This window comes from Chelonia mydas, chromosome 13, assembly GCF_015237465.2.
Source record: "Chelonia mydas isolate rCheMyd1 chromosome 13, rCheMyd1.pri.v2, whole genome shotgun sequence".
In the NCBI taxonomy this organism is placed as follows: Eukaryota; Metazoa; Chordata; order Testudines; family Cheloniidae; genus Chelonia; species Chelonia mydas.
This window is the reverse complement of record NC_051253.2, coordinates 6,840,900-6,864,598: the sequence shown is the minus strand read 5'-3', so window position 1 is coordinate 6,864,598 and position 23,699 is coordinate 6,840,900. Positions and strand designations below refer to the sequence as shown.

At 44.1% G+C, this 23,699-nt stretch overlaps 1 long non-coding RNA gene across 2 annotated transcripts in view; it reads right to left on the bottom strand.

Annotated features, from left to right (window-relative positions):
- LOC122462645 overlaps positions 1-23,699 on the bottom strand; it is a 309,415-nt gene that overhangs the window by 35,112 nt on the left and 250,604 nt on the right. Inside the window, exon 5 of one of the 2 annotated variants that reach the window (XR_006285332.1) lies at positions 8,414-8,516. This is a non-coding gene — a long non-coding RNA (uncharacterized LOC122462645). Of the gene's footprint in view, positions 1-8,336; positions 8,517-23,699 lie in introns of those variants that run through there. The other variant, XR_006285333.1, reaches the window with a different exon arrangement.

Here is a 23,699-nt window from a genome sequence, read left to right as displayed (position 1 = left end):
GGGTGTATTTTTGTTTTTGAAAAGTTTCTGCAGTGTAGGAGTGCCTCAGTGGAAGGATCATTTTTAGTGAGAGTCTCTGTAGGAGCTTACGAAGAAGAATCAACTTGGTTGTGCTACAACATTTTAACTATGGATTTTATTTCTCTGCCTCCCAAAGACCTGCTTCATCATGCAATGAGAAAAGGCCACGCTGATCTTTGCTCAGATAGTGCCTCTACCCCCTCACCTTTTCAATTTTTAACACTTTTGCTCTTTTAATTCATGTTTTATGTATTGTGGGTGAAATTTCATCTTCCCAGCCTGTTGCCATAGACTACTCATCTGGGATAAAGCAGTTTTAATCTCACATGTAATGACCTAAGTAAAAATCACAGGAATGAAAGTTAATAGCAACAGTCGCATTCTAGGTCCTGCTCCTACCGAGTCTATGGCTTATCAGTCAAGCTTGATTTCATGGGCCATGCAACTCAATCTGCTGCTTTTATGCCCAGTATCACTGGAAAAACCTACAGTAGAGCAACACGGTTGTCAACTGGTATAGTGCTACAATGTTTTTAAAGACTAGATCTTCCAAGCCGATGGGCTGTCTAGTGGCAAGGGAATCTGGCTGCATTGCCCTGATTTACACAGACAATGGGGTTGTGTGTTAATTCTTAGAACCTCTATAGAACCTAGAAGCACCAATCAGGTGGAGGTCTACGGTGTTAGGTGCCTTATAGAAACATATGATGACATAGTCCTGTCCCAGACAATTTACATTCTAAGCATGAGGTGTAAATCAGGGTCTGATTTCCTTAGTTTGTATTCTAGAGGCAGTCACTTAAATTGTTTGGGCCAAGTTCACTGGCACAGAAGGTCACACCAGGGCTGAATTTGTTCTAACCTATTAGTGGGGATAATAATACTTCCCTTGCATGGATGCTGTGAGATGCAGTTAGTTGGTGGGTATCCTGGGATGAAAGGTTCTATGGGTCTGTCCCTCCTCTCAACCACTGTAAACTGGGAGGAGCACCAGAACATCTGCACCACTTCAAGGGTCTTGTCTGGCTATTCTTTCCCCAGCCTGCTGTATCTGCTCTTCCTTATTCACGTAATACGAGTAGCAGGACGGCATAGAGCTCTATCTATACAGCCCATTACTGGGCATCTTGTTAAATGAACCCAAGATCTCTGTGCAGTAGGTGAGTATCACGATCTCCAGCTGAGGCACAGAGAGAGAAGTCATTTGCTCAAAGTCACACTTCGAGGAAGTCTGTGCATGAGTTACGAGTTGAATCCAGATCTCCTGGGTCCCATCCTAGTGCTTTATTCACAAAACGACCTTCCTCCTCTCAGAAATACGTATCTTTTGCTTTGCAGAATTTCACACACACAGTAGCATTTTGTTGTATGAAAATTCACAAATCCAAAAGTTAGTTTTGTTCACAATTTTGGTGAAATGGGTATTTTAGCATAAAAAAAGAAATCTGTTTCCAATGGAAATGAATGCCACCTTTGCTTGAATAGGCCCACTTTAGCTCTTTTTCAATCAGAATATTTGAAAAATCAGCTGGAAAATCTCCTGATCTTTTTTGAAAAGTGTGCTGACTTTAGTGAAATTTTCCATGAAAATGGGTCTGAACACTGACAGTGTGCGACAAGATGCTAAAAAAAAAAAAAAAATATTGGCACTGGTTCCCAATAATTCTGAGTAATTCAGTAAATCTCAATAATTCAGATGCAAAGCCAGGTGGGATGTGCACCTGCATAACTGAAAGTTGAATGCCTTCATCCCTGCTTCAGTTTCCACCCCTCTTTCCAGGCAGTTAGTTTTGCTCCAGCTTAGCTCAAAGCTTTCCAGCTGCTGTGGCATGAGAGTCCCAGAACAAGACTGACAACAATCAGTAATGCTATCCAAACTAAGTCCTTCCTCTTGTCTATAGGAGTTCCCCAGGAGTTCTGTGGTAGTATCAGGGCACAAGGGAGTGGCTCATGCCCTCCCTTCTCCAGGTACTAGCCTGGGGACCTGGGGACTCACAGAGCAGCTGCATTCTCTAATCTCAAAACTACCTTGTTTTTTCAGGGCTGCCTGTTGCAATAACCACATAAGTCAGCCCTTTTTTTCCTGCAGTCCTCTGCCAAACTGCTGCTTCTCCTCAAACCTATGTGACAAGCCCTGCAACCCAGACTTTCCCCCTCAACCCTGCTCTGCACCCTACTAAATGGAAGCTGCTTCTTTTATAGCAGGCCCTGCTTTCAGTCTGCACCACATGACCCCATGCAGTCAAGTGCTTCCTTTTAGTCATGTGCTCCTTCCAAGGACTACAACTCCCAGAATTCTTGGCTTTAAAGGAGTCAAACCTTGGAACAGGATATGCCTTTAAAGGGGCACTATGCCCTATGACAAGGGATAACACCACTGAAATCAATGCCATTATACTGGTGTAAAACTGGTGCAAGCGTGAATCAGGCCCCTTGAATTTTCAGTAAGCTTGCATTTTGTTACAGATATTTCACACAGACCCAGTATTGTCAACCCCCAAGTCTACAAAATAGCATGAATCAGCTCCCCCATACCCTCCGCCCCCCCGACATGGTTGGCTTAAAAATGGAGAGGTTTTTTTAAAAAATAATACAGTATGGGTTCTCTTTATCTGCCTTTTAGTTATTGAGCCTTTAGGGTGCATGCAGGTCACAATTCCAAGTTTTCTGCACACACGTGGGGGCGAGAAACACACTTAAAAATAAACTAAATAAAAGCTGCAATTCTCATGACACCCCAGAATTCCAGGAGCTGGAGCTTTTAGAAAGCCTCCAATATTGTGAGACTCATGATAAAATCATGAGCGCTGGCAACGCTGCACCCCGAGTGAGGCATCCTTCCCGATTAGTGTAGCAGCTTCATTAACATGCATGCCGTATGCTCATTTGCTCCTCTATTGCTTTGATGTTAATTCCAGTGTTTCGGTGCAATGTGCTGTTGTACTTTCTGTTCCCGGGCTAACATCGCTCTCTTCCACAGCTCACTCCTGCTCTTTGTTTCTTTCTCTATTTGGGCCTGTTCACCAGCTGGCCCCCTGATGTGGTCCAATAGCACTTTGTGCCAAGCCTGACTTGCCCTTCTGGTATTCCACATGTTGGTTCACCTTTCTGAACCTTCGCCGAGTGGAGTTGTGCTGATTATGTTCTGCAACTGATTTACGTAGGTTTCCTCACTGGTTGGTTTCAGAAATCCTTTCACCTGCTTCTTAAACTGCTTGTACCCCCTTCCTGCATTTGGCAGCTCTTTAAGAGGAATTTGCAACTTCCGGTAACAAAGAATATTTGCCTGTTCTGGGGCAGAGTCCTTGAAATTTCAGTGTAGCCTTCACTCACTGTGTGCTAATTGATTATCATCTAAAATTCTACATCTATTTGTATGCTGGCAATGTAGATGTAATTTAAAAATAATTATTCTATTTACTGAATGGTGTGCATGTCATATGGAATAGGCTGGACCTGTGTTTCATACATCACCCCTCATCTTCACCGCAGCCAATGCAGAGAGATCCAGATTGCACCTTCCTGCACCAGCCTGATGCACTGAGATGAAGCCCCTTTTTAGTCCATGACAGAGTCATGGGGTGCAGTACCCTGTGCAGGAATGAGAAAATGTGCTTTTGAGTCTCCCCACGCTCAGGTGCTGGAGCCCTGAATAAAGATGCAAATCACATACTGCATGCTGGCAGGGAAACCCTGTTAGTTCTAACCAGGAAATAAAAGCCAATGGATGGTCTCCCTTGAGCAGAAGGAAGTAGGGGCTGGGAAGAGGAGGTCCCACAAGGAAACCTTACAAACAGCCAGTTGTGGGGAGAAAGCTTATGCTAAGAATTATGGTTTGTTATTATTTAGGTTACCAATAAAGCCATACCCTAAGAATGGGCTAGGCTTGGATGATATACAGTGTATAATAGACTCTGTTCAAAGCAGGGTAGGAACTTTCAACATTGAATTTCATGTGCCATTTTGTTGCCCAGTCACCCAGTTTTGTGAGATCCCTTTGTAGCTCTTCGCAGTCTGCCTGGAATTTAACTATCTTGAGTAGTTTTGTATCAGCTGCAAATTTTGCCACCTCACTGTTTACCCCCTTTTCCAGATCATTTATGAATATGTTGAATAGGACTGGGCCCAATACCGACCCCTGGGGACACCACTATTTACCTCTCTCCATTCTGAAAACTGACCATTTATTCCTACCCTTTGTTTCCTATCTTTTAACAAGATACTGATCCATGAGAGGACCTTCCCTCTTATCCCATGGTTACTTACTTTGCTTAAGAGCCTTTGGTGAGGGACCTTGCCAAAGGCGTTCTGAAAATCTAGTACACTATATCCACTGGATCCCTCTTATTCACATGCTTGTTGATCCCCTCAAAGAATTCTAGTAGATTGGTGAGGCATGATTTTAGCTATACACTAATGCCCACATGGCGCATTTCCTGATGCCTACACCATCACAATGAACTGCTTTCTGCCTCCAGCTGATGAAGAAAACATACTACACACAACATGTGCATCTCCCTCACACTATAGTGCAAAACCTTAATTACAATAATTAGGCTCAGCTCTTATTTAGCACTTTTCATCAGTAGATCTCCGAGAGCTTTAAAAAGAGGTCAGTATCACTAACTGAGGCAAGGAGGGACGAATTGACTTGCTCAAGGTGACCCAGCCAACCACTAGTGGAGATGGAACAAGAACCTAGGTTTTTTGAGTCCCTGGCCAGTCTACTAGCCTCTAGGCATACTGCCTCTCCCTGCAATGCATAACGCACCACACACTTAAACTGTGCACACGTCAGAACTGAATGTTTGCTAATGCTGAGTTTGTATTTGACCTTTTAGATATATATTTGCAGTTGTAAGTGGTCAGTAGCTATGAAAATCTGCTGTTGTTTAGGAACCTAATTATGGATTAAGGTGGCCAAAATTAAGGGAGGCAAGTGTGAATATTTTGAACTATGTCTTTCTGCATGGACACTTACAAGAATGGACATTTTAATTAACCTGATTGAATGTCAGAGTCTGGGGGTTTGTTTTCAGGCAGCAAACTCACTGGGAGGCTGCACAATCTTCTTTCATTCTATTGGTGACGGCTTTTGCTGTCTGTTTGTGCAATAACCTATTGAACTTTTCCCGACTGTAATTCAATATAGAATAGATACTTGCGGGAGGCTTTTTTGGCAGGGAGCACTGAAGGCCTTAAATCAATTTCAGTTTTTCAGCTGTTTAATGCATTGATACCAGCTGGAAGAAATAAATGAATAAAAGGATCCATGTTACTTTTATTTATCCGGAGCTGAAGCTTCGTGGTCTTCCCTTTGTGACACTGATACCACGCAGCGTGTGCCCATTGTCCCACCTTCACCTAGGAAACGCAGACTCTTACACATTGACAATCAACTTTTTCAGTATTTTGTGTGTGTGTGCCCAAGAGTCTTTAGTCTTTTTATAGAAAGAGAAAAGTTCAGCAGGCCAGTCAGAGGACTCACCCTACTCGAGAGAGCCAGCTGGCCATCCTAATGGCTACTGCAAAAATACTCTGGACAGCTCTAGGGCTCTGTAAGATCCTCTTAGCTATGGATGGACCACGGAAGGCCCCAAAACTCAGACCCATGGCACAGAGGGGGGTGTATTGAGGGGACAGGCTGTGGAGAGTTTGTATAGTGATATCCTTGCAAACAACAATATAAGGTCCCCGTGAAGGGGTGAAGATGAACATGGTGAGAGTGGCAATAGAATACCCATCCCGAATTCTGCAGATCCACAGACCACAAATCCTACGTGGGAGTGAAGGGAAGTGAGTGGGTTGTCAATGGCCTGTAGTTACAGCTGCAAACTGGATGGCCTAATTTAACACTGGACATGCGGAGGGGTGTATTGGGGCCTACAGATTATAGGAAGAAAGAATAGGCCTCATCTCAGCTCTACCTACAGCAGCTGAGCTCAGCTGGGGTGAAATTTACCCCAGCATGGTGGAGGAGGGGCACAAAGGCCTTCATGCTGCGGAAACCCTGCGCAGGGAATGTCTGCGGGTTGGCTGCCTGTGTGGCCACACAGGGACGCCTGCGCTTCAGGGTGGTTTGAGGCCAGGCACGGAGAGAGGATGTGGACCTGCACGTGTGTGGATTCAGTGACAGCTGGTTTCCCATTCAATTAGCATGGGAATAGTCCCTGAAGAGAATGTGGGGGTGGGTGAATCAGAGGCTGCATGATGGCCCAGCTCCTAGGCCCTGGGATGATGATGGCCCCACTGACCACTCATGCTTTATGAGGGTGGCTGGAGAGATTTTCACCCTAGCTTGTTTTGTTTTTTCCCCCCAGCCAAGCTAGTGTTAAGGTAACATTAGGTGAACAGTGCACAGTGTTAACACAGTAACATTATCAGTCCAGGAACAGGGAAAAGCACATAGGTTCCTGCTACCATGGTTAATATATTATGGAGAGAAAGCACTTCACTGTGTAAGAGACAAGTGTGGCACATCAAAAATACCCCCAAAGGACAAGTGTGTCAATTGTTACTTGAGCAATCAAGCTGGTTCCAGTTTGCCTGGGGTGAGGAAGTGACAAAAGGAGGGGGTCTTACTGCTAGAGTGATAAGTAACATAGTCAAGGACCCTTCTTTTCTGGTGAACTTTTGCTGTGAGTGAAAATGAAAACTGTGGGCCGCAATGGAGCACTGAGGCTGACATCCAATATTCAGCTCAGCATGTCGGATCGCCACACTCAGCAGCTACTCTTACAATGGGTGAACTTGGGAGAGGCAGTTTGTCTGGGGGCCAGAGAAAGCATCCAAAATAAAATATACAAAAGAAAACAAAATAAAATCCACTCCTGGCTGAACCAAACTCCTGGATCATACCAGTGTGCGGTGTTGTGGATGGTCAGGTCTACCACAGGATTCCATAGTTCTCTATCCAACCAGCTTGGCTTCTACAGCCAACAAAGGAAATTTTATTTTTCCAAACAGCTGTTTTGCTGGTAGGTTACATTTCACAAGGTTTTACACCTAGTTCATGCGGATCTATATATATTTGGTGAAAATCTCCAGTTTTGCTGAATAAACCTTGAAAAGTAAAAGACAGCTGACAGGATTTTCAAAAGCACTTAAGTGACTTAAGAGTTCAAACTCCACTGACTTTCATGGAGGCACTTTTGCAAACCCTCCTCAGAAAAAGTTTGTTTTAGAATTTGCCCCAAGTGAAGAGGAGAATTATACTGAAGCAGTTAATATATCGTTGACCTGAGTGTAGGCTATGCTCGTTCACACCTGAGGATCTGGCCTAAAGGTTTAGTCTTCAGATGGAAGTTCTCTCCTCTGGGCTAGATATAATATCCTGACATAGTGATCACCTGGAGGTGGATAAAACCAGAGGGAACAAGGGTGTATATGTCTGTATATGAATCCTAACATATATGTCTCTTTCTGTATAATTAAAAAAACCAAACTGACTCGAATCAAGTATTATGGTAGCAAGTCTTGCCAAAGTAAACACAGAAACAAAACCTATTTCTTATAATTAGCTGCTGCAGTGTAATTCTTTTGAAAGAAAGAAAAATTCACAACGTGTACTGTGTGTACGCAATTAAAAGGGGAGAAGCCCTGGTCCCCAAATGTTAGCAAAAATAAGAGGATTAAATATACAGTGCCAGGGTCATACACAGGGAAATAGTCCTGTAGGGTTTCTAGCAGATATTCTAAATGCAGGGTAGGGTGACCTTTCAAGACTGGATCACATGGAAGGCTTTTTCCCCCTGTGGGGATTGCCTATTTACCTGTGACTGATCAGCAAAGATGACTGTTTTGTAGCAAGTCACCAAGGTTCTGTGAGAGGTCTGTATGAAATAACCATTAAAGAGACAACAAACATTACCGTAGATTGGGGTAGAGTAGATGGCAGTGAAACTTAGGCAGAGGGGAGCCCTCTATTGTCCCCTTGAGTACGGGGCCAATCTCCTGAAATGAGCTGTATGCTAGTGGATCTCTGTGTCAATGCACGGATATGTTGAAGACAGTGGGGCTTAGTACAGGAGCAAGGTTCTGCCTGCATCAGTTGCAGGATGGGGGCTGTGTGTGTATGTGTGTGTGTGTGTATGTACACACACACATATATTAAATATTAGGCATGGCCCTTTACTTCCCATTCCCCCGCCCCTTCCGACACTCTTATAAATCAAGGCAGAATTAATTCAGGCACTGCGTTTTATCTGATAAACGTCAAAATATGTAAATACCGGGCTCTCTTCCTTCAGTCACTAAAACAAATGGAAAACACATTTATTAGCATAGAGATGAGTTTAATCAAATCAGTGGCGAGTACAAATTAGCCACAGGAAACGTAATGAGCTGGGAATTAATTAGCAGCATAATGATAATAACTTTGCCTGCTGATTACCTTGCGGCCATGGCGCTTCCCCAAGGGCCTTCCATGGGTTCTCCAACAGCTGATCTTTTCTGTTGCAAGAGTCCCTGAACTGGAACAGTATGGCCGACAATGCCTGTGCAAGAGACAGGAGGGGAGAAAGGAGGGAGAAAAAGACATGAAAAATACAACCAGGCTCACTTCACTTTTGTAAGCCTATCGCTTCTCGTTCCTTTCCCTACCGCTGTCCTTATTTATCCTTTCCATCTCAGAGCACTCCCCTTTCTCTCTGTTATTGTTCAATTGGATTCCTGCCCGGAGGAAATGGCTCTTGATAATGTGTAAGCTTTATGGATGGGGTAAAATATCTGAGCTACGTTTGCAATATGAACCAGGATGCACCGTTCAGCCATGGGGCTTGTGCTGCCGTGCAATGTCAGCTGGGAGAGCAGCGCATGCCAGCGTGATTATTTCAGCATTATTTCTGCAGTCTGCACTTCTGTGGCTGCTTTGAGCATGAGGCTGGCACTGGCTGACATCAGATCCAGCTAGTTTGAAAACAAATAAACACAAGGGTGCTTTGGAAATGGATTGTAGGTGTCTAGAGAAGGGCAGGAACAAGGTTTTCCCGGAGTCTCAGCTGGCACTTTCTCAAAGATGCAGGCAACAAGTTGGAGAGGAACAATTGGCTGCTGGGGCACTTTGTAAAGTGCTGGACTTGTAAATTAACTGTTTGACTCCAGTGGTGATGGAGAACAGTGGGGGAGAGGGGAAGGGCTGGATGGAGAAAAGGGTCAGTCTATTTTCTTCTATTTATTTATTAGTATTCCTTCTATCGCCCTCCCACTGTAGCACCTGCCTCAAAAATAATACTTGGCGCCGAAATAGAGCCTGCCATTGGAGGAGATACAAGCACTTGATAAAGCTTCATGAATCATGCCTGGCAACACCCCTGGGAGGTAGATAAGAATTATTATTCCCATTGGCATAGAGGTATTATTCCCATTGGCACTTACGGCTAAAGTGTTCAAATTTGGGTGCCTAAAGTTAGGTACCTAAATAAGTAGTTTGATTTTAAATGTTGCTAAGCTAAACAACACAGTTAAAAAAACCAGCCCACTTATTTAGATGTTCTTATAGGGATTTAGATGGTTGACTGCAGGCATCCAGGTTTAAATATTTTGTTCAAGGTGGTTTCCCCAAGTCACGCAGGAGGTTTGAGGCAGAGCTGAGAAGAGAGAGTGTATTTTTTGGTTACCAGCTTTAGGCCTTCACTGCAAGGCCACCTGTCCTCCCTTCTCTTGGCTATTTGGCTACAATCTGCACAAATGATCCATGCAACCAATACATACTCTTGGTGAGGCGGGGAAATAAAACTGAGCAAGGAGTGGGGCTGCCCAAACCTGATGCAGTGAAACTGACCCAAACAGAGAAATTTGGCAATTAAAAAAAAATCAATTTTGGAAGGCAAGGAACAGAAGTTTAAAATAAACAGACAAACACAGAAGGATTTGCACATTTTACAAAGCATGCCTACACAGACTACGGGAACAAGTCTGTACCACTCACACTAACTCCACAGGGGTTCAGAGAAGCAAGTTTCTATTTCTCTCAATACTGAAATGAACTTAAACCGAAATTGTGCCTTCAACTCCCCCCGCCCTCTAAACCTTGCAAAACCTCAAATCCAGATCTGCACTTTGGGATTTAGACCCACTTCTAGTGTATATTATTGGTGCCTTGACAGAACATCTGTATTTGGCTTTTGGATGTTCAAATAAACACTTAAGCACATAAATCCCAGGTTTATACACCTAGGGAGAGCTTTTCAAAAGCACTCAGTATTGGCGTAACTCTGCTCCATTGAAGTCAATGGGATTTTACCATTGACTTTAATAGGAGCAGTGTTAAGGCACTGCTTTGAAAATCCCTTCCTGATTACTAATCTGAACATCCAAATGTAGGATTTGGAAGTCTCGTTGAAGTGTCCATGTCCGAAAGTTGGGCACTGTTTACTGTATTCTCATGCTCACTTGTACTCAGATAAAATTAAGGACTCCATTTGCAAACATCATTTTGCAAAGTCTGCTTGCGCATGGGAAAGACAACATACAAAATCTACATTTGCCTAGATACAGGTATGGGTCAGTTGCCGTTTGCATGCAGTTATCTGTTTTGTTCTGAGCACATCTGAATTCTTTAGCAAATTGACTTTATAATGAATTGACTTTAGCAAAGCTTTTGATACGGCCTCTCACAGTACACTTGTCAGCAAGTTACAAAGTATGGATTGGATGAATGGACTATAAGGTGGATAGAAAGCTGGCTAGATCGTCAGGCTCTATGGGCAGTGATCAACGGCTCGATGTCTAGTTGGCAGCTGTTATCAAGCGGAGTGCGCCGGGGTCAGACCTGGGGCCGGTTTTGTTCAACATCTTCATTAATGATCTGGATGATGGGATGGATTGCACCCTCAGCAAGTTTGCAGATGACACTAAGCTCTGGGGAGAGGTAGATACACTGGAAGGTAGGGATAGGGTCTAGAGTGACCTAGACAAATTGGAGGATTGGGCCAAAAGAAATCTGATGAGGTTCAACAAGGACAAGTGCAGAGTCCTGCACTTAGGATGGAAGAATCCCATGCACTGCTACAGGCTGGGGACTGACTGGCTAAGTGGCAGTTCTGCAGAAAAGGACCTGAGGTTTACAGTGGATGAGAAGCTGGACATGAATCAACAGTGTGCCCTTGTTGCCAAGAAGGCTAATGGCATATTGGACTGCATTAGGAGGAGCATTGCCAGCAGATCGAGGGAAGTGATTATTCCCCTCTATTCGACATTGGTGAGGCCTCATCTGGAGTAGTGTGTCCAGTTTTGGGCCCCACACTACAGAAAGGATGTAGACAAATTAGAGAGAGTCCAGCGTAGGGCAACGAAAATGATCAGGGGGCTGGGGCACATGATTTATGAGGAAAGGCTGAGGGAACTGGCCTTATTTAGTCTGCAGAAGAGAACGGGGGGTGGGGGGGGAGGGATTTGACAGCAGCCTTCAACTACCTGAAGGGGGGTTCCAAAGAGGATGAAGCTCGGCTATTCTCAGTGGTGGCAGATGACAGAACAAGAGGCAATGGTCTCAAGTTGCAGTGGGGGTGGTCTAGGTTGGTTATTAGGAAAAACTATTTCACTAGGAGGGTGGTGAAGCATTGGAGTGGGTTACCTATGGAGGTGGTGGAATCTCATCCTTAAAGGTTTTTAAGGCCCAGCTTGACAAAGCCCTGGCTGGGATGATTTAGTTGGGGTTGGTCCTGCTTTGAGTAGGGGTTAGACTAGATGACCTCCTGAGGTCTCTACCAACCCTATTCTTCTATGATTCTATGCTTCTGCAGGCACAGTTGATACAGGCAAATGCATATATTTCACAAGAGCAACATTGGCCCATCGTTTAAAAACTTGTGGGAGACTGCAATTGTCTCCCAATAGGAGGTTTATGTGATGTGTGAACGGTACAAATATTTTCCTGGGAGTTCCTGCTACTTTTGGATTCGCTGCAGTGGATTGATTGTTATATAACCTATGCTATTTACAATCTAGGCTGTGGGCAGAATGAGAAGAAAGATTTTTGAATGGACTCTGATGGTACTTTTGGTATTTTTGTATGAATCCTCACTTCATGCATCATTGACCTAATAGAAATTAGTGGCTCAGTCTGGCTGCCTCATACAAACACCAAAACTTTGCACATTTGTACCTACATTCAGACTCTCTATTTGTTTGTCAATATTGCACCCACAACAATAGTGTTGAGTCAGCTCTTGATGAACCAAAACCAGACCCATTGCACGTACCATATGGTAATCTACATACCTGCAGGTAGTGAAGAGAACCTCCTTGACATTCTTAGGAGCAAACATCATCCTCTAGATCCTAAGACTTGATTGCACTAAGCCATCCTAGGCCTTCTCTTTGTTAAAAGTTGCACCAGTTCAGCTAAAGATGTTTTTTTAAAATCAATTTAGTTTAATTCACACAAATATTCTTAAATGGATTTAATAGGGGACTTGCACCATGTAACTAATTTGATTTAAAAAGACCAGGGTGCGTTTCAATATTATAAAGACCTATGATTCATTCCCTGGGATAGATGTTTTGGTTCTTCAAAGTGCTACTTCCTTTTGCTACCTGCAGATGTGTAGGTTACCTTATGACGCATATAGCTGGCCAATTTTTGATTCACAAAGAGCTGATTCAACACTGATCTTAAGTGTTACTAACTGTGATGAAATATAGAGCCTTTTGAACATGAAGTCTACATCATGCCCCTTCATACTGAAGCATTTTATCCCTCCTATTAATTCAGCAGGAGGAAGAATTATTCCTGCTTCATATGCAGTGAGCTAAATTCTATTCCATATCACTGATGTAAATCTGGACTAACTCCAATGCAGTTAATAAGCACAGAATCTGACCCATTATGTTCAGGGCTATGTAGACCTACAATAGCTTTTAGGCAATCACCACTTTAAGCATAAACATGAAGGAATTTTGTTTTCATGCAATTTTCTTGCCAGTGCTTTTTCTTACAAATCTGTTCAGCTGTCATGTAAAATATGCCCTGGTTTGTGCTAATGTAGATTACGCATATTTGTCCTCAGTGGATGATTGATTAAGTGCTCTGATCTTGACTGCTAAGTTAGCAGCAGGGTATCCCTGCAAAGGGATTGGAAGTCTCATTGGATAAATTGCATAGATGAAATCTGAGCTGTTATGGATCTGGTTTTCTTTTTCATCGCTAAGGTGAGTGCTGCCTTCTGTGCAAAAATAAACCTACCTTCTAACATATGACAGGGAGATACCTGGCCTCTTTCTGAGTCCTCCTGCACTGGCTGTACAGCAGCGTAAACCACTGCCCCCCATTCTAATTTCAGTGACATCACTGTCAATCAGGAGCACCTCTTTTGCCTTCAGCAGCTCACTCCTGATTTGCAATAGAGTCACTGGAAACAGAATTTGGCTCTTTGAGTTCAGTGGAGTTACTCTCAATTTATACAGCACAAGTGAGAACAGAATCAGGCCCATTATTTCTCAGACCTTGTGTTCTCCAGGCAACTTAGCTGATGCAGAACATGCAAGCCTTGTTATTAGAAGGACCGCCCACCAACCAAACTGGAAAAACTCCTTCAGGGAATAAGTGCTCGGCCAGTCTCGCTTTAATAGCACTGCACTTGTACAGTGTGCACAAATAGATTGTTTTCTGTGAGGAAATGGGAGCTATTTTCATGCCTTATTTGCATAATGTCTCAAATATGATTAAAAAAATCAAGTTGCAAAGTGCTTTGTCATTTTACCATTCCTTTCCAAACCCTAGCAGCTGCGATTTGGAATTGACACAGTTAAAGGTATTTGAAAAGCTTAGAATTTCTTTTGACTTGTTTGTCTTTAAACCACATCATCATTTTAAAAGTAGAGTGTCTCTCTCTACTAATTGTGTTGTCTTTGGAATACTGCAGTGCTCAGAAGCAACAGTAACAAGTTCTTCAGAGGATTTTCAGAATCATAAAAAGCTTTTGCTTTTTCCTTTCCAAAGCTTTTCTTTGACCTTCTTGGAGGCATTAAAAAAAAAAAAAGCTTTAAAAACCATCAGTATAAATTGATTGTTTACTGTGATGTTTGCAGCCTTGGGAGAGAGGTAAAAAAAGAATAAAGAAGAAGAAGGAGGAGGAGAAGAAGAAGAAAAAAGAAAAACACAATCACCACCAGCTCCCAAAGAGGAACAGATGAGGTGTGAGCTCAAGAGAAAATATCCCAATTTTTAGCTTGATGCCGTTTCAGTGAAGCAGTGAGGTTGCAAAGATAAACAAATAGATAAGTATTCCAGGAGTATCAGCTGTGCACAAAGGTGCAGTTATTCTTGAAAACCCACATGCTGAGGGGTTGCAATGCTTTGAAAAGGAAAGTGTAAAAGCAGAACCCAGAAATATCACAGGGAAGAAATATGTATCGATGAAAAGTCTTGGTACAGCTTTATCTTACATGATAGGGCTATTGTATTTACGGCTATTATAACATACCCACCCACCTACCCACAGAGTCTGAAGCAGGATTTCAGGTGACATTTGATGAAATCGCCCCATTAGATCACATAACTGTGAGCTGTTTCCTAAAGAACACAATGGCCTGTGGCAAATGTATGAAAGTGCTAAAATGTGTTAATGATGGTGTGTTATTATTGGGAACTAATGCTGCCATGAATGCATGTCACCACTGCGTATGTTCCTGCAGATGAGTTGGTAATTACACTTGGATCCAAAGTAATTACCATGAGACTTGCACTCTGGTTCAGCAGACAGAAATAACCATGTACTTTCCTTGTCCCCTGCGTAGTGCTTGCGATGTAAATTAATAGCCAGCCGCTACCATGAAAGTAAAGAGGTATTTGCCTTACAGTCATGCCCTTTTAAATTAAACATTGATGTTTCTTTTATGAGAGAAACGCAGGCTGCCTTGCACCAGTTTACCTTTTCCCACTAAAGTATTTGAACATTTACTTTACAAAACAAGATACGCTTAAGCGAAATTAATATTTATAGGTTTCCCATTTGTGCAATTTGTTATTTGACAAAACAACTTGAGCAGGTCTCTTCTTGGGTTTACTTTGCACTCTAGTTTAATTATTTTGCTTAGAAAAAAAAGTTAAGGCTGGAGGGAGAATGGGTACTTGGCGAAATCTTGTACTGTCTCCCTAGGTGGATGGAAGATAGATGCATAGAGTACTGGCCATGTGTTTTGCTGAATTTTTCCAGGTCACATCTGCCAGTGAGTTTCCTCTTTAACCTAAGAACAATAAACACCTGGACAGCTGTACCATCACATTAAGCACCTCTCCTGATGAACAGCTCCAAGGCAAGGCGTACTAAAGCCCAGTGTTCACTCATGAAAATATACTGTTGCAATGTAGAGTTTTATTTCCCAAACGCCCATTATCGGAACATGCAGCAGTTTTCACACAGTGCCGCGACATCCTGAATTTGCTCTATTCTTTGTGACTTAAAGCAAGACTGTGGTTTTGCAAATATGTTTCCTTCCTTTGGGGAGAAAGGTTGTTTTGCATGGGAAAGGAAAAATGAAAAAGGGTCCTGTGTTCACTTTCTTTTGGCAATGTACGCATAACGTTGTCAGAATAATGCTATCTCGGACGTTTCAGTCTCTCCTGTAGTAATTTTACCCAGAAGATCATTTCTCTCAGAAATCATTTGCTAAGCCCTCATTTTAATTTAAGAATTCATTCAGTGCACTAAATCTTAGCATTTTGTGCAAGAAATATTTGGCACCATTTTGTTAGCTCTTTAGAGTGAAAACCCAAATGGGTGAGAGAGAGCTTCTCTTAAGCCAGGGGTGGGCAAACTTTTTGGCCTAAGGGCCACATCGGGGAATAGAAATTGTATGGTGGGCCATGAATGCTCACAAAATTGGGGTTCGGGTGAGAGAGGGGTGTGCGGACTCTGGGGTGGGGCTGAGGCTGAGGAGTTTGGGGTGTAGGCGGGTGCTCTGGGCTGGGACCGAGGGGTTTGGAGAGCGGGAGGGGGATCAGGGCTGGGGCAGGGGGTTTGGGCATGGGGAGAGGCTCAGGGGGGTGCAGGCTCCGAGTGGCGCTTACCTCAAGCCACTCCTGGAAGCAGTGGCCTGTCCCTTCTCTGGCTCCTATGCAGAGGCATGGCCAGGGGGCTCTGCACACTGCCCCATCTGCAGGTACCACTCCTGCAGCTCCCATTGGAGCATGTAGGAGCCAGAGCGGGGCCATGCTGCAGCTTTTGGAAGCTGCCTAGTGCGGCCCCCGACCCAGCACCCCGGCCGGAGTGGGGCTGCACTGCCTGGTGTGGTTCGCGGGCCGGATCTGGCCTGCAGGCCGTAGTTTGCCCACCCCTGTCTTAAGCCCTTCTTTGGTAACAAATTGGCCCTAATATTCAAAATCTTGGGCTTAAGTCAGGTTGTTCATATATGCCTTCAAACCGACTTACTACAGCTCCCATCAGTAAGAGTGCCTCACAAATGCAAATCAATGTATCGTCCCGACACACTGCTGAAGAAGGGAAATATAATGATCCACTTTGTACAGAGGGAGAATCCAGGAACAGAAGGGTATTAAGGGTGGGAGCCGCAAAGGTACTTAGGAGCCTAAAGTCTAGATTTAGGAACCTAAGTCTTGGGTTTGGTGGCTAAGTCCCAGTTTTAAGCTCCACTGTGAGCCATGAAACCCCTGCTGAGCCCAGTAGGCTCCTAAACCCATCCAGTGCCTAAGTTTTCAGGGTAAAAGTTCCCTCCATGCCTGCCTCTGGGCATGCACACTGCTGCTGCTCCCTCTAGGCATCCAGATGTCTATCTCACCCTAAGCCCCAGTGTGATTCACGAACCAGGGGAAGGCAGGTGCTCATTCGTCATGTGTGGGCCTGAGCCGGTATGCGTGCTTACAACTCATTCAAAATCTATTCTCATTCTCTCTCTCTCTGACCCAAGGACTGTTTAAATATTTATCCACAGTGGAACAGTCACTGGGTCAGAAAAGGAGAAACAGCGAATGACTGGTGGTTAGGGCACTTGTCTGGGAGGTGCCTCCGGTCCCCTGCTCCAATCACTCTTTCATTAGTTATCCACAGTGGTACAGCTTCAACAAGAGAGATTGCAGGAACCCTCCTACCCACCTACAACTCAGCGAGGTGGGAGACCCTCGCTCAAATCCTTCCTCCCGCTCTGGCACAGAAGGGGTACTTGAATCTGCGTTTCTCACAGTCCAGCTGAGTACTCTAACCACTGAGCTAAAGCTTAGAAGTGTGCGCCACCCTTATAACCTCCTCTGACTGGACTGGGCCGCACAAGCAACTCAGTGCCTTTAATACAGGACCAGTTTTTTCTCTTGTAAATCAGCTTTTAGGTACCCAGATACTCATTTTAAGTAATGCAAGTGCTAAACTGGGTGTCCTCACGTAGTTTATGTTGGAAAATTGGACTCCATGGTCTGAATTTGACAGGCAAGTGCACCCACATAAATCAGGAATCACTCCACTGACATTAATAGTGATTCCTGATTTGCTCTGAACAGAATTTGGCCTCTTGTGCCTCAAGAAGATAAAGAGGCCAATTCGGATCTAATTCCCTTGAAGTAACAGAGCTCAGAGGGAAGCCTGGAATAGCTTTTGCGGATCAGTGTGATTCAAAAGCCAAAGCTACTGCACGTGCAAGCGGAACATGCCTGTTTTAGTTTTGTTCTTATTTATTCCAGGGCTCAGTTTTCAGAAGGCTTGTGGGTATCAGCTGAGTTTAAAAATAAAAAAAGTCTTGCACAGATTTAGTCTCCTGGTTCTTGTAGCTACAACACGGTCTAAAAATGCACAGAAACCATATTAACAGGATTATGCATCCAGCTACAAACTGTGCATGCAAATCATCAGGGGATGATAAAATTCCTACAGACACAATTTTAACATGCTTCCAAAAATACTCCCTGATTCATATTGTAAGCATGAATTTATTACACCGCCTTGACATTATCTAGGCTGTCGCCGCATACAGCACACTGTCACATTTTGGGATCTCATGGATTTTAATGATGGTATTTCTTGTGTTTGCACCCTCTGTGCCGAGTAGGGCTGTATGCAGTATTTAGCTCAAAGGGCAGGGCAGAGACCTTCTCCAAAGCTGATTCCTCGCATCCCTGCTTTGTTAACTGGTCAGTAGGTGATAGTGCACGACTGGTGCTCTGGGCGTTTTTCACTCCAGAGAGCAGGCACATAAGAACGGCCACACTGGGTCAGCCCAATGGTCCATCTAACCCAGGACCCTGTCTTCTGACAGTGGCCAGTGCCAGATCGTAGAATCATAGAAGTTTAGGGTTGGAAGAAACCTCAGGAGGTCATCTAGTCCAACCCCCTGCTCAAAGCAGGACCAACATCAACAAATTATCCCAGCCAGGGCTTTGTCAAGCTGGCCTTAAACACATCTAAGGATGGAGATTCCACCACCTCCCTAGGTAACCCATTCCAGTGCTTCACCACCCTCCTAGTGATATAAGATGCTTCAGAGGGAATGACCAGAATAGGGCAACATTCTCTGTCACTTTGCAAACTCTGTGACTCTACCTCTTTTGTGCTTTTATGACTCTTCAGGACCATGTCATCTCCAAAGCTCGAAGACAAAGAAGCATGCAAATCCATGAAAGGATGAAAGAATAAAAGATGTGTTGCTAAGGGTGTGGCAAATCCTGCTGTCCTTACTCAGGGCCTGAGTCAATGGGAGTTTTGCCTGAATAAGGGCTACAGGATTTGGCCCAGTTAAAAAGCCTATGTTACACTGACAGACCCTGGTCTTTGACGGGTAGGATCAAACCTGGGACCTCTGGAGCTAAATGCGTGAGATTCTACTGCATGAGCTAAAAGCCACATGGACCTTAGCTAAGGCTGTAGCAGGCTCATTAATCTCTAAGTGGTCTTAATGCCACTACAGGGGACAGAGCACCACACCCAGAAAGTGTGGCGGTTACACCTGCATAGGTGCTTTGGTTGTTGGTTTCAAATTGTTTGTTATCAGCACCAGTCTGGGCCCAGTTCTGCCCCATTCCAGCCACCTGTATGGAAAAGACTTACTGAGATGAAGCCAGTAAATCGCTATAGAAATTCAACATATGTTTTTAGGAATGATTCTAAAACCTATTGGGCTAGACTCCCTGCATGTGTAAAATGGCACATCTCCACTGAAGCTGTGCTGGTTTACAGCCACTGAGGATCCTGGCCAGAACTCCGCAAGACAGGAAAAAATGTACAAGCTTCTACACTCTTCTGTTCTGTCCTGTCCTGTTCTATTCAGGTTCTTATTCCATTCCCTTACCTTAGCGCCTGAGCACTACACTGGCCTTCTGGCTTCCTATACTTGCATGGCAGTGATGTGAATAGTGTCTCTGCTACCCAGTAAAACAAGGAAAGGATCTGCTTCTATCGGCATCTTTTCTCTGAAGTGAGACATTTAATCCTTTTGGCCTTATCCATGATAGAAATTCTCTTTTATGAACCCCTGTTGGGCATTATTGCTTAGTCATGCTTGAGGTTTCAGAACCTGAGATTGGCCCTTATGTTTCACATTCTTTCTCATTTATAGCTTTATTGAGCCAACTATGGGGGTTCTTACTCAGTTCTTGAGTGAGACCGACTAATGTTTTGTTACTTTGAAGTTTGGCAAGCCACAGACCTGGAGTTGGGTACATTTACTGGTCCAGTAATTCAGAATTTGTATTTGAGTTATTAGGCATATTGCATTAAACCTCATTAAACCTCAGCATCTCTCTCTTCTTTCTGCTGAATTCATTTTTGGACTCCGTCCTCAGCATACACAGTTCTGGGGTCAGTATGAATTCAAAAATGCAGTAGGCATAGCACAAGCTAGTAGATGTGTTTCTGCAATGAGTGTATCTTGAGATACGTCCATACGCAGTGGAATAAAGTTGCTCCTTTACTTCTACAGTTACTACATTCTGCTGGAATTTCCATGTAAAATGTGTGTTTGATATATGGTGAGCAATAAAGGGTATGTACAATGAAGTACTGGCGTTGCATGTGTTTATTACATATTGAGATTTTATGAGCTAAACTCACAGCTTTGTTCCAGTGAGTTTGATTTTAATGGGGTTTCCAGATCACTGTGCCATGCTATGCTTGAACTCACACATCTTTGACCTTCCCCTTCAATTAGAAATTGATCTAAGCAGGACAAACATTTTTGCATGTTGAGCTCCTTAAACACAATTTCACCCAAAGTCTCCAAAAGTGGTTTCTGTTCCAAGCGCAAGACACATTCCTTCCACTTCGCCTTTGCTAACATGCACTCAGAGCACGTCATGCATTCACAACAAATCATCATGCAATCCCCACTCCAGGGAAAGTCAGGAGGAAAGAACCACATCTGTAATAAGTCATGTCACTTATTGCTTTAGTGGAAGGGGCTCATATGCCCATCAAATGTGATGGGCACAGTATAAGATTCTGAACAGAATAGTCCAGCTTGTGGGTTCTCAACCTGGGGGTTGTGAACAGATTTCAGGGAGTTGCAGCCCACGCTCTGTGTCTTTAGATTAGATGAGAGGTGAGTCCTGAAATTTATGGGATGGGGGCCTGAAACTTTTTTCTGTTGTAACATGGGGACATGGTGTGGAAAAGATTGAGAACCACTGCCCAGTTGGATAGTTTCTGATCTGATGGGAATATGTCATTGTTGAGGTGCCATCTCCTATTATCACCTGAATTCTCCAAAGGATATGGAGTTCTAGGGTTTTTTTAGCTTTTGCTTATTTCATTACCTCCAGGCTGTACTCCTCCTGGTATCAGTTCAGACCACCCTACAGTTTAGCGTTACTGGGTATTTCACATTTAACTGCTAAAACCTTTACAATTCTCTCCCCCCCGCCCCTTCCATAGTTGTGTTAATGATGTTTGTGGAATGAAGGGTGGTATACATTTATATTTTATTTTTATTAAGGAAATACCAACAATACACAGCATTAAAAATTGAATTTTAAAAAAGAGTCTTACCCCTCTTCCCCCCACAAAAGCAGATTTAAAGTATTGGCCTAATAGAAAAGATAGCTTTAGTTCCTTAGTAAAAGTTTAATAATGGAGTCCAAGATGTTTTGCAACTCCACAGAAAATTGTTCCACAAAAAAGAATGAGACATGATGTTTAATGTCGTATAATGAGCTGTGTGCAGGTGGACCTCTGGGGGTCCCCCGTGGCTGCAGAGACAGTCAGCACTTCTGTGTGCAGGTCAGTGCAGGTTGTCAAAAGAGACACTATGCTTTTTCAAAAAAAGACTTCACTTTGATATCTTTTGATTTGCTGTTCTCATCTAAATAATAATACTTAGTTCTTACACTGGATACGTATGCTGCAATCAGAAGTGTGATTGAAGCACATGTAGATATTAGACAAGTTCATGAAGGATAGGTCCGCCAATAGCATTAGCCAAGATGGTCAGGGACGCAGACCCTTCCTCTGGGTGTCCCTAAACCTCTGACTGCCAGAAGCTGGGACTGGAGCGGGGATGGATCACTGTATAATTTCCCTGTTCTGTTCATTCCCTCTGATGCATCTGGTGCTAGCAACTGTCAGAAGACAGAATACTGGGCTAGATGGATCATTGGTCTGACCCAATTCTTCTGACCCCACTCTTATGTTGGTACCCGAACTAGCTTTAACCTATATAGCTCAGGGAAGCCACGGCAGCATGTGTTCAGGGTGAGCTAGCCGCCCAAACGAGTGCTACCTGTACGTCTTGTGCGGCCATCCATATTGCAGCGGCTTCATTGCTATCTCTAGATTACAGCTAGCTCAGGCAGACCTGCATTCACAGTCCCTGAATGCAGCATAGGCAGCCCCCCAGGCTATTTCACGTTTCGACCCCAAAGCACCTTGCAAATGCGGGGGCAGTCTCATTAGTCCCATTTCACAGATCAAACCTGTAATCTAACACAGAATCCGGACCCCAGCAGTGTTAAGGCAGAATAACTTCCCAAATGCGTGCAATGCGGGACGGTCAGATGTGCTGGTCTGTTGATATAATTCAGTGGTTCTCAAAGCCGGTCCCTCATTTGTTCAGGGAAAGCCCCTGCCGGGCCGGACCGGTTTGTTTACCTGCCGCGTCCACAGGTTCGGCCAATCGCGGCTCCCACTGGCCGCGGTTCATCGCTCCAGGCCAATGGGGGCTGCGGGAAGGGCGGCCAGCATGTCCCTTGGGCCCGCGCCGCTTCCCGCAGCCCCCATTGGGCTGGAGCAGCAAACTGCGGCCAGTGGGAGCCGCGATCGGCCGAACCTGTGGACGCAGCAGGTAAACAAACCGGTCTGGCCCAGCAGGGGCTTTCCCTGAACAAGCGGCGGACCGGCTTTGAGAGCCACTGATATAATTGATACAAAAGCAAAGGAGAGGAGAGGAAATGGAGGCACAGAGCTGTGAAATGTCATGGTCAAGGTCATACAGAAGGTCGGGGTAGAGCAGGGAATGGAACCCAAGTCCGCTGACACTCAAGCCACTAAATCATGCCACTTCTCTTATAAGAAGTTATGGTGTATGTTATTGGGTGCAATTACTGCACTTTCTGTTATTTCAATGGGATTTTACATTTGGGGAGGGCCATATCCCTATTTTGGAGTCTGTGTCACCTGGAAATTGGTGGGTGGGCTTAATTTTGTTGTTGATGTAATTTGAAGTAAAGCTCACTTTAAAACCTGCTACATTTGCTCTGTCTCTTCATCATGAGATCACTGAGTCTTCAGCAGTTTAGCCTCCTCAGTTAGACAGAGAAGGATGTCATCAGTGAAGAGGCTCAGTTTATGTCCAATTGCCCCTGTCTTAATTCCAGTGATATTGAGGGTTATTGTAAATAGGAACTGCAAATGGATCTGCTTTTATCACAGATATGAAGGTGGGGATGGGAACATCCATGCTCTGTCCCATATCCCACTGTAAATAGTTCTGATGTGTTGAGGTTGGGTGGGTGGATCCAATGATCCACCTTCTTCCTGTCCTGTCCATTCATACACAGGGAGGGATATAGCAATTCCACAGAAGCTACTCTCCTCTCCACGATGCTACCTGTGACCTGGAGAGCCTGCTCATGGGAGTAAGGGCACAATCTGGCCCTTACCTTGTCTTCCATTCTCACCCACTTCTCACCCAAGCAGACCTTCAGTGAAGGCAGTGGCTTTGATGAGTGGTCATGAGAGTTTTGCTTACTCAAGGTGGCCTGGTTAAGGTCAGAATTCAGGCTGTAATTTTGCACAGCGTCAAAGCTCTGTACAGACATCGCCTTCAATCCTTTGTGCTGTGGGAATGTTTCTCTATCTGCCCCTAAGAATGTTTTCAACTGGAGGCCATTAGCAGAGGTGCAGGAGGATAGAGTGTTTGAAGTCAGTCTTAAAAAAATAGGTGTACATCTTTCCCTTTTATTTATGTTGACTCTACAAATAACTAAAAGCAGTATTTGGCATTGCAAAAACAGCAAAATAAAGTAAGGAATTTGAAATCATATATCTGGATTTTCCTGGTTGCTGATGTAGTTAAGATATCAGCAGGGGGAAAGTAAATCCAGATATTTAGAAGACCCTGGGACCATCTTTTGGGACATTTTAGAGGTGCATTTAGGGCTAGATCCAAAGAATATTGAAATCCGTGGAATTCTTTCTGACTACCTTCTGCAGTTGCATGTGCAAATAAGACCTACAATTACTCACTTTATGAATGCAATCATGATAACTGTACCCATGAAATACCCCTGAAGACACAAAGCT